The 17,618-nt window shown below is 33.5% G+C and overlaps 1 protein-coding gene across 1 annotated transcript in view; it reads left to right on the top strand.

Moving 5' to 3' along the window:
• LOC127855047 (uncharacterized) overlaps window positions 1-17,618 on the top strand; it is a gene marked incomplete in the record, with an annotated part of 514,210 nt that overhangs the window by 45,241 nt on the left and 451,351 nt on the right.

Genomic DNA, 17,618 nt, shown 5'->3' with positions numbered 1-17,618 from the left:
AAGTAACTGCGGATAAACATGCTTCTACCCTAAACAGCCATCTGTGCTACAGATATCACAATTAAAAACACATATATAAGAATAATACGTTTATATTCCAAGCTATAATATGGAAATAGCAAGGTAACAAATAAAGGTAACAAATAAATATATGCACCTCTTCAAAGTTCAAAGTATTTCGTTTGAATGTTATACTCACAACTCTTAAAACATATTATCAACAAATCTTTTCTTAAAACATTGAATAACTAAACTATGATCGAGCGAACATCTCAATGGGGTTTCTAAAAAAACATGACGTCTGAAGGCGTGAACTCATGATTGTTCCCACGTCAAACGACCGATTCTAAGACGAACACAATTACTGAGTTTTGCAGTTTGGCAGTTTATTTTCAATTAAAAATAGCTGTTGGTATTGTTTTCTTTTAATAATTCTTTAACGCGTATAGAATCCACACTATAGTTTAACAGATCTTACTTGCTCTTTAGCTTATGTTTTATTAAGGTAATATAAACTAAACATCATGGTTTACACCTAATGTTTATCACAATCTATACACAACAATATAAATATATCAACACGTACATTGATCATTACAGATGTGCCCAACATGGCTTGGTTGTAAGCCGTCACGTTGATCATAGCATACACTTTGTCTAGTTCTGACTTTCCCACCAGCATCCAACAGTTGTCCAAAAACACAGTCTGGCTCGACAGGAAACACACGCCGTCCACATCACGGCATTCTGCATCTCCGCTTGTCTGCAACGTACACTGATTTAGATTAAACCTGTTTATTTAAGCTCGATTGCACCCAAAGCTTAAGGCTTATTGAAACGCTATGGAGTCTGTTTTCTGGGTAGAACCAGTACTTCGTGTATTTTGTTGGAGATTTTAAGAACGCTCCCACACTGGGGATCAAACCCGTGCCCAGCACCCCCACCATCGATCGCTAGGCGGACACGATATTCACAACGCCTCGGCGATATTTGTGGTTTGAAGTTGTATTGCAACACAGCACGGACACCTGACTGTAAAGTTATAATTGTATAATTGTTATTTGAGTATAATTACCGCTGTATATGATACTATGCTAATATGATACTATAAAAGAAAAACAATAATATGGATATCTTTATGATGAATTTAACTGGACAATATATTTACAAGCTGAAATTGTATCTGTAATATGACTCCATTTCCGTAAGAAAATTTCACCCCCACATTTTAACCGTGTTGCTTTTATCAAATAGGCCTACACCGGTATGGTGGAACTGGAATGTAAACATCTAAGAGCGCTAGTATGTTTACTATTTGTTGCCATATTATTATTGAATTAGTACACACATAAAATGTAATGTGGGATTTCAAATTGGTTTGTTGCTGTTTCAATGGCGTTCTCACCCCAATTTTGCCAGATGTAGAATTGCTGTACTTCTTTATCATTGTTGCTGAATCGTTCGGGTTTATCCCCACAAATATGTCGAAACCGATTTTGTCAACGCCGCTCTCAACATCAAAAGCCGAGAATACGACCCTGAAAAGTGTATATGCATGTGTCGTCATATTGATTTATTTATGCTAAACAACGATAAGTATCATTTCGTTATGTGCCCGCATTCACAGGCCCATCCTCAGACTTAAATAGTTGGAGAGTAATATTGATATTGTTCTGTTTCAGCAACGAGGCATTTGTTTGAAAAAAAACATTGGCATCCAAACATGAAAATTGTAAAATGTGGAACCCGAAGTTTGTTTTCGGGATGGTTTCTGCTTGCTCGGCAAACTTTCAACAATCGTTGAGAATGCTTTGCATACTATCGCTATTGACTCAGTATCTTAGGAAAGCCTTCTTCAGGACTTCTTTATGTTTTAACCGTCCAACTCTTTACATCTAAAAACCTGGCTTAATGATATGCCGAAGTAATATAGTAAATTTAAGTTATTTTGCGGCACTATCAAAATCTAAATATTTTTTGTTCAAAATGCTGTTACTCATTGTTTCATGTAATGGTGATTAATAATTTTTTTATTGACATCGGCCGAATTCCAAAGTTTCTAAAGGTATCTAAGGTACATGTATGACAGTTTGAACATACTTTAGCATACTTAAAGCAGTAGACTTTTCTATTTGAAGTATTCTGTATATAACTTAACCAAGATATTTACTTTGAACTATAGTTGTACGGTCCATTCACAGTATTTAGTTCTAGTTTTGACGTGTTGGCTTGCAGACGTGGTTTGGAACCGTCCACCTTGATGAGTGTGCTGTCTGCCCTTTGATTCCCCATTATGTCTGTGGCTCGAACCCACACTCGGAGTCGGTCTCCTGAATAGACGGATATAAATTGTGATCAATTACCTAGGCAACGCGCATTAAAATATGTACAGATATTGAAGAAATGCTCAACGAGTGCGACGAATATGTTATCATTCGAATTTAATGTTACATCTATGATATCTGATTATTGTCTATTTGTGTTCGATAAACTAGTTTTTGTTTAACGTAATAGTAAGAATTTATACTGAAATCAAAAATACGTAAATACAGGATATTTCTTTACTTCTGAGGTAATGCCATGAATTATTTTTTTCAGTAAAGTGAGGAAATAACAATTTTCATGAGCACTTTCGCGAGAGAAAATATGCATATTTTCTAACTTTATTGTGAAAATACAAAACGGTATTACCTCGCATGCAAATAAATTTTCTTAATTTAATGCAATTATTAACCTGTACATAAGGTTTACTTTTAAGACGATTTATACCCGTACCATTTACTAATTGATAGGTAAACACATTGAAAATCAACGCTCCAGCGCCTTGTAGGATTACAAAAAATGCGCCAAATATTTCAAACGTAATTTGTGGTAGCTGCTACATTTGCTATCAAAAGACAAAATGACCACGGACGGCATGTTTTCAAAAGTTTATATCCGTGCAGAAACAATGCATATACTACTCAAAATTTGCTAAGGATCACTTTTTATAGTATGTAATTTGAAGTTCAACCCTAGCTAGATTCAGCCAGCGTCACGCTCATCAATGAGAAATCAATACATAAAAAATAAAATCAAAAACACACATTCTAATATCAAAACCTGCAAAATAACAATTGAAATTAAATTAAATTGAAGATAATGTGAAAATAAAAAGTGATCCTTAGCAATTTTGAGTATATATATAATACACCTTAACAGTGCGGTATTGGTTTTGGCAAAGAGTCTTAAGGGACCGTCAACCACGAATGACGTATAAAAAAGTTCTAAAATACCCCATTTGTTTTCAATTATTTGTTTATATTGATTAAAATAGCACGACTGGTATATTGCATTACTTGAAAAAAGTTCATATTTTCAGTATATTCGGTAATAAACTTTCGCGATGTGAAATCGAAAGTACATCGCGAAAATAGGTGACATAACGATATACACACTATAAATAACGCAAGTAGATTGACCATTATATATATAAAATATATACAATTCACTACGCATGCACAATTTGCATTCCTGGGTTTACCACGTGACGATGATGATCATCTACTTGCGTTATTTATATTTAACTGGTAGTTACCTGGTATACATACCCAGTAAAATTGTATTACCGAATATATGAAAATATAAAAACTTAACAACTTTTTTCAAGTAATGTAAGCTACCAGTCGTGATATTTTAATTAATATAAACTAATAATAAATACGGTATTTTAGAACTTTTCTTTTTTCGTCATTCGAGGTTGACGGTACCTTTAAGAACTGCGAGGCACGGTCACAGTATGGAAACGGAGAAAAGATGGAATGATTGAAATATGCGATATAATGTGTAAAAATATACCTGATATACCATGACGATTGTTCTGAACATGATTAATGATAGGTATTAATTGTTTTCCAATATTCCGCAACATCAACATAATTGAATTGGAAATGTTGTCTGCATATCACAAGCTATCGAATTCAGATAGGTAATGTGGAATCCAAAGTCGTGTGGATTTAAGAGGTAACACTTAAAAAAAATAATGTAAGGTTTTCCAATTGGAAGAGAACTCTAGAGACAGAGCTAAAGCCTCTCTACTTATCATGGGGTGAAGCAAAGCGCAGGGATCTAGACCGTACCCAATGGCGGACAGTAGTCAAGGCCCTATGCCCAGAAGTGGGCGAAGAGGACTAAGTAAGTAAGTAAAGTAAATTGGTTCTAATAGCTAATACTATTTGTTAACATTTATAGTACTATTATTAACTACTGCTATTTATGTGTTGCACTTCTTGTATGAGTTAGTATGTAAAGTGTGATACGACTTTATTAACATTCAAACTAATTTTAACATTGCTTGAATTAGTTCCTGGTCAGCTTGTGAGAAAGATAAAGGGAATTATATCTCCGATCATTTTCAATATTTAATCTCATAGCAGTAAATGATTATACCGGTAAGTCATAATTTTGCAGTTTCTGAAAGCATAAATGCTTCCAAAACCGCCCATGACAAAATATGAAAAACATCCTGTATTTATGGTAAAAGTTTGATTCAAAATACGTGGTTTAAAATATCCGTTTTCCCCATTAGCCGCACTTGAAATACGATACGTGTTATAGGGTTAAGGTTAGACTCACCATCTACCAAAGGTCTCTGGGCAGAAAATGACTCCTTTAAGGGTATCTGATGCCAACCGGTAGTGGGCTCTCTAACTTCGCCTGTCGACACAAAGGCAATTTCATACTTGACGATACCGTGAAAGTTCTCGATCGCCAAACGGGTTCGGGGCTCTTCGTTGTCATCCAGAGAGCTATTTACACATCTAGAACAAGATTCAGAGGTCACGATTGCTTATCTGATACCGTAGCTGTATAATATACAAAACATCTAAAATGCCGGTGAGATTGTTTTGAGTTTTCGTTTTTGCGATAAGAGATGTGATGCATGTGAAAACCGTTATAGACGACAATATTAGAAGCGAATATTTGATTACCTTGTTATGGTTTATTCTAAGATAGTTAAGCTTTAGTGATGATATTGATAATCACATGGATGTGATGATAAATCGTTTTTGTTGAATACAACACCATAAAGAGTAACATTTTTACTTAAAAATCGGGAATGATTCGGCTTCTTTCGACGTCGATATATTGATAATCAACACACTCAATATCCGATACGCGAAAACGCTTACCAGCGAAACACCGTGACGCCAGTTGTCAAAAAAGTCGGTGCGCTCTGCCCCAAGACGCTACGTTATCCAAATATTCTATTCATTAAACGCAATGAATGCTCTTTGAACAAATATGAGTGACTTTTAAAATAAAACTCATGCAAAAGTCAATAATGACAAATATAACAAGTAAATTCCATCGGACTAAAGCAATCGGGCCATACATTATGCTATTTTGGACAGCTGTCAATGACCCCGTGTATTATCCTCTAAATAATTTAGAGATTGAGCAAATTGCCACTTTTGCAGCTTTTGGTAAATGGAATCATGTCTTCATTTACATTCACGCAATATAATACCATATATACTGCAAGTAATAATATACATCAATTTTTAAATACAGTTGAATAATGATATCCATTTATTTAACTTAATATGAAATTTAATATTACTCCACTATACTTACTGTGATTGGTTGATACATATTTAACGAAAAAAACTGTATTAAAAATAGGCTGACTTTTGGTATGCATACTAATACAAGAAAAATAATATGCATACCACATAATTAAGCTGATAATTACTGAATTTAACATGTGTCAAGGGCATCTATGGTATAAATATTCGCGTTTTATATATCAACTAAGTATATTATTGAAGCGATACACACTTTTCACTGTAAAGCACACCGTCTGCCTGAATTTCTTTAAATTGCACCGGATACTGTTCGATTTCGGCTAGAAACTGGTTTTCCTCGTGCAAACGGTTGCCAAAATAGTTGGGCCAGGCTACTGTTACAGTAACATTAGGTCCTACAAAAAATGTTGTGATAAACGATATAGTATATTATAAAATAGTGATATCATTTTTTATACTTGGATTTGTAAATATAACGGGCTAGCTACTCTTTGATTTAAAGAAAAGGTAATTGAAATATTAATACACGCTAAAAAGGTCGACCGGAATGAATTGTCAAAACTTTTGGACGAAATGTGTACCTTTTAACAATGCGCATACAAACCCGTGCAATCCTGATGATAAACAAAATAAAACAAAAACTTTATTAATTTTAACTTACAGAACTAGATGCAGTCTTGTTCAAACTCCTTCTGTATCTTACAATGTATGACATTCATATCTGATTCAATCCTTTTGTTTTACCTGTTGACGCAGGTGTTTGCCATTTATATCCGGTTTCCTCTCTGGCGGACGAAATGTACAGTTTGGCGGTCTCAGTGTTCAGAGTTATTGATGAGGTTGCATCGTACAACACAAACCGGCGGGCGGTTCGTGAGTTGTTAGCATTATCTCGAACTTGCACGAGGACACTGTACAATTTGGAACAAATCGTTAATAAATTGCTTATTTGATGACCAGACCAAACATGCACGCGCTTTTTGTATGAAATATTTGCCGTTTATGATGTCAAAGTCATGTGTATAACGATCGATAATATTCCGTATTTAATTGAACTAATTTTGGTGTTACTGTACGTTCCTTATCAGCAAACCAATTATGGTTTGATATTGCAATGAAAAAATAAATGGCAAATAAAACAGTTTGCATTTCTTTAATAAATAATACTTAAATTCGTTGGAAGAACACAATTGGAATAACAACAAGTGGCAAACGAAGGCTGCGCTATAGCCGGGCAACGTTTATCTTGCCCTACATAATATTCCTTTTGTTTTTAAAACAGCTTGTTATTATTGTTTCTAACAACTGAATGTTTTCTGAGACAAGTTTTCAATGTGTATGATTGTGTATTAAATGGTCTAGTGATTAAGGTTGTTGTTTATGGATCGTAATACATTTTTAGTTTTCATTCTTAGCATTTTTAAATTCGATTTCAATAACCATGTGTTTGATTAGTGTCAAACAATTCAAACAGTTCTTATATTCAAATTTGATATTGACATAATTGCTTCAAGACCCAATTCATGATGTTAAATGAAATTAAAGGCTTACAATACAAACTCTATAAACAAGAAAATTAAACTTATACTCAGGGAGTATGGATTTATATGACGGTTTAAAAAACGATATTGCCTGGCAATATTGAAATCGGTTTATTGACCATAACATTTTGCTTGGCAAGAATATTTACACTGTTACCACATTTTGTTTGTATAGAACCTCACCTGTACATGCCTGGCCCAGGTGGCGTGTACTGCGGATACTGGATGGTGCCGTTAGTGTGCGGCACAGTGTCAGAGAATATAGGGTTAATAGGCGTGGTTTCCACAAGTCGCCCGTCTCTATTGGGTCCCAGTTTGAACACTTCCATGTAGTATTCTCCAACCCCTGACACGATATCGGTCCAACCCAGCCATCGAGGTTGTATTGGTCCCTGAAATATTGACGGATCAAGTCGTTTCTGATCAAGATTAAATGTTTAACATATAAAGAAGGGTAAAATCGTGTAGTATTACTCAGCTGATCACACCCACTAAAAATCCCAGCAAGAACAACATAAAAATACTAACACGAGAAAGAAAACCTCCTTGGATATTCATTCACAATTTATAAAATGGCACCATTAAGTAAGATACAAATACATGCTGCCTTTGTTTAGTTTTCCAATCGTAAGTTATATCATTTGCATTTACCTACCTTTGTGTACGTTGCGTCAATTGTCAGAATCGAATACCGCGATGGGCATGTTGAGACGTCTACTTCTGAGCAGTGTTTGGGGGCATCGAAGTCAAATCGAAATTCAACCTATTTAAAGTAAAACGTTACCTCGAATTAGACAATTGACAATTACTTATTTGATGCTTTTAACTTTTTTAGCGTGTTGTTTGTTCATTATCATTATTTGAAACACTAGTACATAAAAGTAATGCACAATACGAAGTCTACTAAAATACAAGCGTGTATCTAAATTAACAAGCTAATACCGTTTTGATGACTGAAAGTCCACTATAGTATTTTGTCATGTAGGGACTCGCTTTGTTGTCGATATTTAAGAGTTTCTGAAACCCACCACTAATTGACCGAAAATGAACAGTCAACCTATAAATAAACATGGTGGTTCAGTATGGTGTCCTATATTGAAGTATATAGTTAACTGTAATATTTACTCCAATAGTGAAACTTATTTGTAACAACAACGTATGCAAGTTGATGGGAAAAAATACGACATGCGTGGAATCACACTACAATATTTTTTGGTAAAATAACACATGAAACAAAACAATGAAATGTTCAATAAATACAATTTCAAGTCTGTGTGATACCTAATAAGAATTTTTTCAAGTATCTATACATCATTTGAAATAACGTTTGAAACTATAGGTCTATAGCTTTAATCCTTTAAACGACATTGTTTTATGGCTAACGCATACAATTTTAAGTTATTATATAGTTCAGAAATAAACTTGTTGTAACCAAAATAATTAAGTATAAACATTGAAGACGTACCAGTCCCCATGTTCGATGAGTGTCACAAACTGATCGTCATTGATGATACACTTCGCACTCTCTTCGTATGGGTTATCGCTGTTATAGCCTTCTTTGCAGGGGTATTCCTTAAAGGAGCCATAGTCCCGAACTAAACCTCCTGGTAACGAATGAAAACAATGTTTACTTCCGGTTTAATCAAAATAGGTTTGTGTTTGTATTTTTTAAATTATACTTACGGAAATCCGTTTATGACATAATCATTTATTCTAAAATCTATCCATCAGCTATATACAATCTTTCAGATACGTGTTGTTAAATTATATGAGAGCATTTTTACCACTTTTAATTGTAATGGTTTCGTTAACGTTTGATTACTGTTTACCATTTCCGAAATAAATGGACAAACAAAACAAAAGAAATACATTCTGTTATTGGCATGAATCGAAATTGGTATTAAAGGGAAAGCGTAAAAAAAATAGAACACGTCTGAACACGTTTTTTTTGTTGGCGGGCCTCGGTCAATCTTGCTTACAAACTCTTAATATGTTTACCGAAAAAATGCATCAAATGGAAACCGGGTTTTTAAGTTACTTTAATATGATTATACACTAAAATTACATTCTTACGTTGATTAATCATGTTGAAATTGCCTTGCTGATACACTTTGTAGAATGAATTTTATTTTGACATTGTCATTTTAACAAAACATCTTGGAACTAGTAAGTCCAAGATTATACAGCAATGAAAACTCTCAAAAATGTTTTCTCACGCAAATTTGACATGCACTTTTCGAAATGCTTGTATTAAACGGACTATTAGATATATATAGCATATAAGAAACAAAAACGAGCACTTCTTGTGATAGCGCTTATAGGAAAAACATTGTGCCGTAATTTATATCGAGTGAATGGTCCTACTTTCAGATTCTATATACACGAAACCAATGAGATAAAATGCATTATTTTAATTGCAGAAACCATTTCATTATTTCAAAAATTCGAATGTACAATATAAATTAAATAAAGACAAAAATCGTTTATCAATGGCACGTTATATTTATACAGAAAATCACAGCAAATAGAAATGACAAAGCTATGATTACCAGCTCTGGGTATTTTGCTGACATTGGCGGTGATGATGTTTTGAACTATACCCATTTTTGAGTCATGGACGTAAACCGGACGCTTGGGAAGGTTATCAAGGCCATCAAAGATGGCCTTCATTTCAAATTGCAGGTAGTTGAATCTCTTCTGGTTGCTATACAAAAAGAGTGTTTGTTTATATTTTGTTATCTCAAAACTTAAGGTCTTTTTTTTATTCTATACTTTTCTATTTGTACTTTCTATTTTAATTATAAAATTATAATAATCTGACCTTTCATTGCACACCTTATACGATGGTGGACAATTCATGTATCGCATAGGACCGTGATTTGGGTCTCATCATATCCAAATCAAACATGTAATATGACATTTTAAATTTCTGATGCTGTTACAAACCTCCAGACAATGGACGAGTTTACATCCGAAACCTCTAACACAAACATGTAGTTAACCCGATTATCAGCTCTTCGAATGTCCTTTATTGTCACATTGGATTCGCCAATTAAGGGCCGGAGACGATTTTCTGATTCCTGAACTGCAATCAATAAGCAATATTTCAATGACTTTGATGGGGATTTATTATGTGCTTTAAAACCTTAATTGCTGAAATATATTACACGTTTTATATCATGCAATGAGCTAGTTCATGCAACTTAATAACAATTTGATAATTTTTGAAAACATGAAACAATAAAAAAATAAAACAATTAAATAACAAACAATTGTAACGTTATATTATATTTAATCATTCTGGCTTGGTGGCAAGTATTTCGCCTCTATTTTTAAATCAAATAAATAACATAATCATCAGTGTCCTAGTCCAACTGTTAAACAAGTTTATACGACTTCAATACAATTTAAAAGACAGAAAAAACGTTGACGAATAAAATACAAGATTACGAATTCAGAAGAAGTAGTACTAGAACACAAACGATTTAAGCCGTTCAGTCAATTGCAGAACCACTATGGTGTCTATGTCTCGAATGATTAAATCTGCAAAGACTAATGAGGATTTTCCACTACAGTTTACATTTTGTGCACACAAATGAGTTTGCAGTTGTTCAGTATAAATTATTTGCATTTTAATAAGACTATTGTGTCCTTTATTTTCCGGTACTTCTTCTCCTGAGCTTTATTTTAAGGCATCACCGCTCGTGAAAAAATATTTCATATGACAACTCATAAAACAAGAGAACCGCATAACGGGTGCCACGCTCGGCTGCGGGTGCAGATTTTAATTAATGAAAGCTTGTCAGATATATTTTTTTAGAGGTCACAGTGACCTTGACCTTTGACCTAGTGACCCAAAAATGGGTTTGGCATGTAGAACTCATCAAGGTGCAGCTACATGTGAAGTTTCAAAGTTGTAGGTCGAAGCACTATGATTTAAGAGCCTATGTTCAAAACCTCAACAAAATAGCAAGGTTTTAGCACGACGCGGACGGCGGACGGCGGGCGTCGGACGGCGGACGCCGGACGACGAGCTGGCTATGACGATACCTCTCGGAAAACAGCCGAGCTAATGATGATACGATCTGACACTGAAATCAATAAAAATTATCTAAACCTTGCTATAAACTCTAATAAACTATCTAACTCTGTGTCTTTCAATCCAAAAAATTTAAAATGTAAACAGATGCATGTATCCGGGATTAAAGATATGATATCTGAAATGAAAGTCTGAAGTATTTATCACGAAGCTCAAATGTGGACATTATGCAACAGTGCAACTCGTCAAATATGCGCATAATTACTGATAGGTTTATCTTACAATTGATGCAACCATCTTCCGTTTTATTAGAAGTAAACCCAGTTGAACATTTGCACATGGACTGATCTATGCATTCTCCCGGATAGCACGGGCGCTGATAAGAGCACGTTACTGAAAACCAAACGTCAAATGATGAGAAACACCTTAGTTAACACAGTTTCATTTTTTAAGTAAAACAAACACTCCAAAAAATGAATGCATATGATATTTGTATATAACCCATAATGGTTATAGGCTTTTTATGTAATAACATACTTAACTGTTTGCTGTAATATCAAAAACCATCATGAATGCGTTTATATTTGTATACACAAAAGCATTCATTGAAACGTATTAGAAAATCTGCGGTAATTTTTATATAAACGGAATTATTATTTCATCTTACGAGTCCGGCAGTATGGGCCCGTCGATGTGCTTGGGCAAGAACACGCATCTGGGTTTGTACACGTTCCACCATTTGCACACGGAGGATTGCAGACGGCTTGAAATATTAATTATAACGTTAAGTAGAGCAACTGAAAACAATATCGATAATAACGGCCACCGGAAAAACTTTGCGAAACCGAAATTTCGCAAACTTAAGTACCCTTTTTCTTGAAGGTTTGCTTATTTGTGATAAAGTATAAGATAAAAGTCTAACTTGTGATTAATAATTGGTTATTTTTGCTTGTTAAATGCGTTTTCTTCACTATGAACTTTATTTGCAAAGTTGGGGATCCCATGGGATTTTTGTAATATCCCATGGGATTTTTCATTATCCCATGGGAATTTTGGTTTCCCCCATGGGATTTTTCTCCAGCTTTTTTTATGGGAGAAAAAATCCCATGGGATTTTCAAAAACATAAAACACGTTCGTTTGTGCTTAGTTATCGATTTTAAGCATTGTTAAAGCATTTGTGCTTATTTTCGTTCAATTTACTTCGATAGAAAAAAAATCCAATTTTTTTATGGGAAAAAAAAATCCCATGGGATTTTTTTCTGATTTTTAGAGATTTATTCATGTAACCTTCAGAAACACTACCTTTTAACAAATGATGAGCATTTCTCGCGATTTCAACGCGTTATATCGTGTTTTAAAATAATAAAAAAATCCCATGGGATTTTTTTGTCCCATGGGATTTTTTGTCCCATGGGATTTTTTTTCCCATGGGATTTTTTTTCCAATGGGATTTTTTTTAAGGTATAAGTTTCTAAAAGCTATATAATAATAATAATAATAATAATAATAATAATAATAATAATAATAATAATAATAATAATAATAATAATAATAATAATAATCGTGCTCGATATGATGAATTTGTACTTTTAAGCGACTAACATTTTTATTCGAGCCGATCGTCGAGTCCGAATGGTGAGTATAAGAGCAATTTACCAGTACAAATAAATCTCACTTGTGAAGAGAACGCTACCGTACTATAAAATAATCTTGATAATAAGTCATATCATTTCTCGACAGAAAATGAAAACAGTATCCATATTGATGTCAGCAATGTCCCCTGCTATGATAAATATTGACAAAATGACAAAACCTTGACAATAATTCCGTGTCGAATACGCATTAGATTATAGCAATCAAATTCATATAAGCATTGATAAGATAATTTGCGAAAATGAGTCTTATGTCAAATACGGCAAGCGTAGCTCCATTCCATAATGTCCGGTATTAAGTCACGTCAAGTTTCGTGGTCGAATTATAGCATAATAATCATTTTCACATTACGCGAATCATATGAGTTTCCCTACATATATTGTGTTAAAATTTATGTTACACTAATGTGCGATGATGAAAAGGGGATTTCGGTAATTCTACATTCGCCTGCCTAGTACCGAAATCCCCATATTTACGCCTTAAAGGGTCAATAGGTCATCGGTATGAATGGTTTTTTGACTTCACATGAATGTTAAGGTGCAAAAAAATGATATTAATTTTAATTATTAAGCACTCTGGACAGCATTAAGTTGCCTCTCAGTGGGGATTTCGGTAATTCTACACTAGAACTTAAACGCGCGCCGGTACCGAAATCCTGCTGTACAAACCTTCAAGTGTCAACAAAATTATTATAGTGTTTTTTTTCATTAGCAACCAGTGACATGTATTATCTCCCATTCGGTTACTTCTTTTGGAAAATAATTAGCGGGGATTTCGGTACTGCTACATTCGTACGCCCAGAGCCGAAATCACCCATGTTTACGCCAATCCCCCATATTACGCCTTAAAGGGTCTATATGTCATTATGTTTGGGTTTTGGCTTTGCATTAATGTTGATTTGTACACAATCATATTAGTGTTAATCATTTAAACACTCTTATCAGAATATTTTTTCCATTATTAAATAGTTTATTAATGTGAAAAATGTGTAAACGAATGTAAAAAAGGTAAAATGTACATTTAAAACATTGTTTACACAAAAGTATATGTAAATATAACATGACATAGTAATAATAAGTCTTCAGAAAGTATTTTCCAAACAAATCTGATGAAACAAATGTTATCGTACTACCTTATTTACAATATGCTATACACTTTTGCAATTTAGTTATAAATGTTTAATCAAAGCATAAATCAGGATAATAATTTGCCTCTTAGCGGGGATTTCGGTAATTGTTAACAAGCACATAAACCCGCGCCGGTACCGAAATCCCCGCTGTACAAACCTTCAAGTGTAAAAAAAATACTGATTTAGGTTTAAATAAAGGGAACAATAGTATTTTTGGCCACCAAAAAGCACTTCCGCGTCAACAAAACGATTGAAATTATGTCAGAAACCCAGCTTTTCATTGTATATATTGCAATACACCATCGGCCGCCGGGAGCGGAATACTGCGCTTGGCCGCTAAACAATGTGGATTGCATAAAATTAAATGTCAATTTTCGATTTTATTACAAAAATAAACACTGCCTTTTTATAAATATGTCAAGCACGTACACTTAACAAAAAAATCGATATATCTTTATGTAATGTAGAAAAATAAAGCGCTTTATATATAACAATGTTTTATAATGTCTCTCTGGTTGAGAAAAAAAACTAAACAAAACCATGTAGAACATATATGTTTTCATAATTAAACAAAAATATTTAATGATGCACGTGATGTTTTATAATTGATATAAGTTCACGTGTCATTGAACGAGTTAAGGGAGAGATGCGAATTAAATTACACATAATTAAAAAATGATACTATACTGTCAGCTTGATTTATAAATTGTGTTCCATCGCGCCAATATATTCATTGTTCCATGAAATTGTGTATAAAAGCAAAACGATTGAAATTATGTCAGAAATCCTGCTTTTCACATGAAATGATCTTTAACACTTTATTTATTCCAATCAGGTAATTAATAATAATAGGGGAAGTCTATACTGTGTATTAGAAACTTGTTGTGGTGATCCCTATCTTATCCGCTCAATACACATCCACCTGGCTACTGTACAGAAAAAATTAGATTTACTTCCAAAATAACTGATTTCATTAATTGCTAACTTGTTGTCTACATTTTAAATTAACAACGATAATGGATCAACATCACCGTTGCACAATTATTAAGTTCACAGTAATCTGAACTTTAAATAGATAGCCTAATTAAAGACGGTGCTAATAAAGAACAAAGCGTGAATGTGGATATTAAGAAATTAGATCCTTTTTTGCATGACACTGGCAGTATATCATTTTATCTTATATAAATAAGCCACATTTAAGACATGGATAAAATTAAAATAAGACACATTTGCATCTTTAATTTCTTGAAAAAAAAATAAGCACGCAGTCACATATAAATAAGATACATTGAAGACACAGAAAAAAATAAATAAGACACATTTGCATCTTTCACTAAATTTTCTTAAAAAAACATGTGAAACTGAAGAAAAACATTTATTACTGACACATTATTCTAAAAGTCGACTGACAACTTAAGTTCGAAGAGGGATTTACAATTAAATAAGATCCATTTTCGCATGATGCTGGTTGTAGAGCAAGCAATACATTTCTTACTGACACATTATTCTAAAAGTCGACAGGCAACATAAATTCAAAGAGGGAACCACAATTAAATAAGATCAATTTTCGCATGATACTGGTTGTATAGCAAGTAGTCACATATTAATTACAGCTTGCATTAGTTGCAATAATTTTGTTAAGTGCGCGTGCTTCTGAACGTTGCGTTAAGCGAGAGTGTTGTCATTTTGTTAGTTTTATATTTTGGTATTATGTATGATTATTGCTTGTTTTGAATTTGAAATAAACGCTTTCTGGCAAATAAGCATCGTCTTAATTTTAATACAAATAATGAACATTTGACATACAAAATGTCCAATAACATACCGGCAATAACATTATATATATGTTAATTTCTGTGCATGTTTATACCGAAATTATAGCCGACATCGGCAGTTAGGGAAATTTAGTGACACACTTTAACACATCAAACATGCATGATAGTTCTTTTTTCATATGAAATTCCCCTGGTTGCTTACCGGTGTATTGGTGCAGTTGATAACCCCGCCGGGACTACAGTATGGTGCTAATACACACGTGTATCGTGTTCAATACAATCGTCTTAATTTTAATACAAATAATGAACATTTGACATACAAAATGTCCAATAACATATCGGCATTAACATTATATATATGTTAATTTCTTTGCATGTTTATACCGAAATTATAGCCGACATCGGCAGTTAGGGAAATTTTGTGACACACTTTAACAAATCAAACATGCATGATAGTTCTTTTTTCATATGGTATTCCCCTGGTTGCTTACCGGTGTATTGGTGCAGTTGATAACCCCGCCGGGACTACAGTAGGGTGCTAATACACACGTGTATCGTGTTCAATACCCGATCCATGCTACAACGTGTAAGAACGGGAATTTCGGTAATTCTACCTTTTTAAGCTTGCGCACCTCTAATGGGCACATATCCAAATATAATTTAATTAATTATTTTCCTAATCAGCATCATTTCACTAAACTACATGCAAATTTGTAGGTAGCTTTCCATGCTTAAAAAAAAATAAACCGATTTTTTCAAAACCACCCTCACGCTCGGCTTTTGTCCAGTTTATTTTCACCCCTGGGGTATATAAAAGTTCCATAATTCATTCAAATTTCCAAATATGGGCATGCAGTTGGTGTGTACAGATGCAGTAAAGGTGTTTAAAGTTTAAACACGATGAAATAAGTATTCTTTTACAGACATTTATTTTTACAAATTTTAATCTATGGAATAGCGCCATGAAATGTTAGTGATTTCAGCCAAGTAAAAATTGGGTCGGTTAAAAACAAAGTGTCATAAAATTCAAAATAGTATCATTTAAGTTATATTTTAAATTAAGTTTTTATAGAAACACTATATACAGCAAAAATACCAAAAAATAGACAGATTTACCGTTTACTTTTTGAAATAAAAATAAAAATGCAACATGCATCATTCGTATTTTCAGCAGTAAATTAATCAATTTAGCCATAACGTTGTTTTAATTTTAAAATTGAAGGATGTGCATACAATTTTCAACATATTTAACAATAAACATAGCTTATGTGCTATATTAAATCAAATTACGTTAGAAAAGAAATAAAACGCGTCGCAAAAAGTATGCGATGTCGGCAGGAATCGAACCTGCGCGGGAAAATCCCAAAAGATTTCAATTTCATCGCCTTACCACCCGGCCACGACAACTTTACATCTATGTAACCTTAAATTAGATATATATAAGTAAACAGGTAAAAAGGCTCGCTCGATCTTTGAAGAAATCGCGAAATCGTATTTTTCAGATGATAATTGGATCAAAGTCAATATTTATAGTGAAAATAATGTAATCTAAATGAATAAGTTAAACATATATCAAAATTCGAAGTTTGAAAAAAATAAAATGCATCTCTCGGAAATAAGCGATCATTGAAGATCGGCAATGACTTATGTATGAAGTGAAAGGACAGTTGAAAGTTTCCATTTTGCACGTTAATGATTCTGATAATATGGTGACAAAGGCAGCAGTCCTATGTAGTATTGTGTTTGACCGGAGAGTAGCGTGATCTGTGTCGGTGTTGGGCGCTCTGAGGGCGCAATCCGGCTACATAGGTACATAGAAACCTCTTGTGGCTATAGTCCATGGATCGGGTTCGGCAGACAGGGAACATGTAAATTTTTATATGTATTTTTTATATCTTAATTACCTAAACGTA

The sequence above is a fragment of the Dreissena polymorpha genome, chromosome 13 (genome assembly GCF_020536995.1).
Source record: "Dreissena polymorpha isolate Duluth1 chromosome 13, UMN_Dpol_1.0, whole genome shotgun sequence".
NCBI lineage: Eukaryota > Metazoa > Mollusca > Bivalvia > Myida > Dreissenidae > Dreissena > Dreissena polymorpha.
The sequence above is the reverse complement of the archived record's forward strand: the minus strand, read 5'-3'. Positions and strand labels throughout refer to the sequence as shown.